This window comes from Poecilia latipinna, unplaced genomic scaffold, assembly GCF_001443285.1.
Source record: "Poecilia latipinna isolate Pla-1442-1.1 unplaced genomic scaffold, P_latipinna-1.0 Scaffold430, whole genome shotgun sequence".
Classification (NCBI taxonomy): domain Eukaryota; kingdom Metazoa; phylum Chordata; class Actinopteri; order Cyprinodontiformes; family Poeciliidae; genus Poecilia; species Poecilia latipinna.
Window position 1 is genome coordinate 232,090 of NW_015113046.1, and position 2,788 is coordinate 234,877.

Sequence of the window (2,788 nt, forward strand, 5' to 3'; positions counted from 1 at the left end):
GCCCCCCCCTTATGGATTACAAATGGCTGTCTGGTTGAAACGACGCGCGTGACGGGGGAGGGGAGGGGAGCATCGACTTTTTTGGGGGCAAAATGAATGTACGTAGCTGAAAATAGACACCAACATCGGTAGCTTGTTAAGCTTAATGTTCTGTATTGATATTAGCTAGTCATCTTTTAGCTAACATTACCTGCATCCAATAGTTTTACTCAACTCAGTCGGTTAGTTTGGAGGGAAAAACTGTGAAAAGTTCTTTGCGTTTTGCTGGTTGGCTGCCGTGATTCTAACACAAACCTACATAGCTCCGCCCAGCAGCAGCAGGTCTCCTTCACGGGTGGAAACCCAGCGCGAGCGTCGTAGCGCTCATGTTGCGTTTAAAGGCGGCTCGGAAAAACAGGTTACAACATGTTAGCAACGGATTAAACAGTTTTAACTGCTGATAAAAGTGACAGAGGACACAAATATGGGAAGTGTGGAAGCCTCTACTGTATCAAATTGACAGAGGAATAACAGAGAGTTGGTCATTCTAAGGTAAAAACCCAGCGCATACAGTGTTCATGTTTTGTTTTTATTTTCATCCAGACGGCTTCCCGCGCCCCCCCTGCAATGACACCCACAGTTTGGGAACCTCTGGTTTAAACAATGGAGACTTAATGCCTCTCTCCTTAATGACAAGGAATTTGTTGCGTCTGTTAAATCAGACCTTAAAACTTATTTAGACATAAACAACACGCCGGAAACATCCCCTATCATGTTGTGGGACTGTGCAAAGGCCTATTTAAGAGGCAACATCATCTCCTACATGACTGCAAAAAAAGACAAAAGGCAGCCAAACAGAAATATTTAGAAGATAGAATCCAGGAACTGGAACTTCAACATAAAAAGTCTAGAGCACCCAGAACTCTGAATGATTTGAATACAACACGCAGAGAACTCCAAGATTTATTGTTAGAAAAGATAGAAAGAAGGTAACCTTCGTTTTGCCAAACAACAGTTCTATGAAAATGGAAATAGAGCGAGTAGACTTTTGGCCTTCCGACTTAAAAAACAACAGTCCTCAAATGTTGTCCAGAAGCTGAAATTGGGCCATAAATCCATTTTAAAACCAAAAGATATTGCTGAAACATTTACAGAATTTTACAAGGTTTTATACCGAGACACTGACACTTGCACTGATGAGAGTAAGATAGCAGAGTATTTACAAAACATAAATATTTCTGAGTTAACTGAAACTGTAGCTAAACAATTAGATATGCCAATTCAAGAAGACGAAATTAAAAACGTGGTCTCATCCCTTAAAAATAGTAAGTCTCCATGCCCTGATGGTTTCATAAATGAATTTTATAGGCGTTTCATAGACATAGTCAGCCCTCTTTTATTGGATTTTCTTTAGAAAATAAGAAAATGGCGCCTTCTTGATCTGATGCTACAATAGTTGTTACATAAAGACGGTAAGGACCCCACTGACGGTGGGTCACATAGACCATTATCGATGCTTAATGGAGACGTACGCATTCTAACTGGTATTCTGGCGAGACGTTTAAATGCCATAGTAACTCAAATCATACATCCAGATCAAACCGGGTTTATTGTCGGGAGGTATTATGGAAATAATCTGCGGCGCTTATTGAATATTATGTCTATTCAAAAAGAACATAAAGACATGACAGCTGTGATTTCTTTAGATGCCCAAAAGGCTTTTGATCGCGTGTCATGGAAATGCCTTATTCAAGCCTTAGAGGTTTAAATTTGGGCCCAAGTTCATAGATTGGATCCTTACATTATATTCATCCCCACAGGCGGCGGTTAGTTAATGGTTTTAGGTTGGCAAGTTTCAAGCTGGAGCGCGGATGCAGGCAAGGCTGCCCTCTGTCACCTCTTTTGTTTGCAATTAGCATTGAACCGTTGGCCCAGCTTCTCAGGGACAGTGATGACATTAAAGGGATTTTGATCAGTACCGAGGAACATAAAATATCTCTTTACGCGGATGATGTCCTCCTGTATCCATCTGATCCTGCTTCATCAATACCGCGTCTGAGAGAAATGATCTCTGTTTACAGTCATTTTTCTGGCTATAAAATAAAAGTTGATAAGACTGAGGCGATGGATATCAGTGGTAATATTCCACTAAGGGTTAAACAGAGTGGCTTTAGGTGGCCAAGAATGGGCATTAGATATCTAGGCATCAACATTCCCCTCTCTCTAATGATTTGTATCATGTTAATTATAGCAAAACTCTGGATATAATTAAAAAAGACCTAGAGCGATGGTCAGCATTGCCTTTATCTCTCCTTGGCCGCGTTGAAACCATTCGGATGAATCTGTTACCCAGATTATTGTATTTGTTCCAAATGGTACCAATTGGTATACCAAAACCCACATTCGTTGTATTGGATAAAATGATATCAAAATTTTTATGGCAAGGCAAGCGTCCTCGCATAAAATATAAAACACTTCAAAGAAGTAAGACAGAAGGGGGTCTCAGTCATTTCCAGAAAGGGGGAGAGGACAAAAAATTGATAGCTAAGTTATATAGTGTATTTTTGTCGATGAACATTAACAAACCCTCCTGGACAAAACAAAGATGGGAGGCAGAAATGGCCAAAATAATTTCCGACAAAACATGGGAGGGTATCTGGTCCGAGGCTCACCGAGTTACTAACCCAAATACATGGAGGGAATTTAAATGGAAAATTATTAGCAGATATTTCAGGACCCCTGATGTAGTTGGAGAAATTATGGCTCAATGATTCCCAACCACACACGTTTTTTGGTCCTGCCCCAAACT

At 40.5% G+C, this 2,788-nt stretch overlaps 1 protein-coding gene across 3 annotated transcripts in view; it reads right to left on the reverse strand.

The window, feature by feature from the left end:
* insc (INSC spindle orientation adaptor protein) overlaps positions 1-2,788 on the reverse strand; it is a 69,099-nt gene that overhangs the window by 40,535 nt on the left and 25,776 nt on the right. The window lies entirely within an intron of this gene.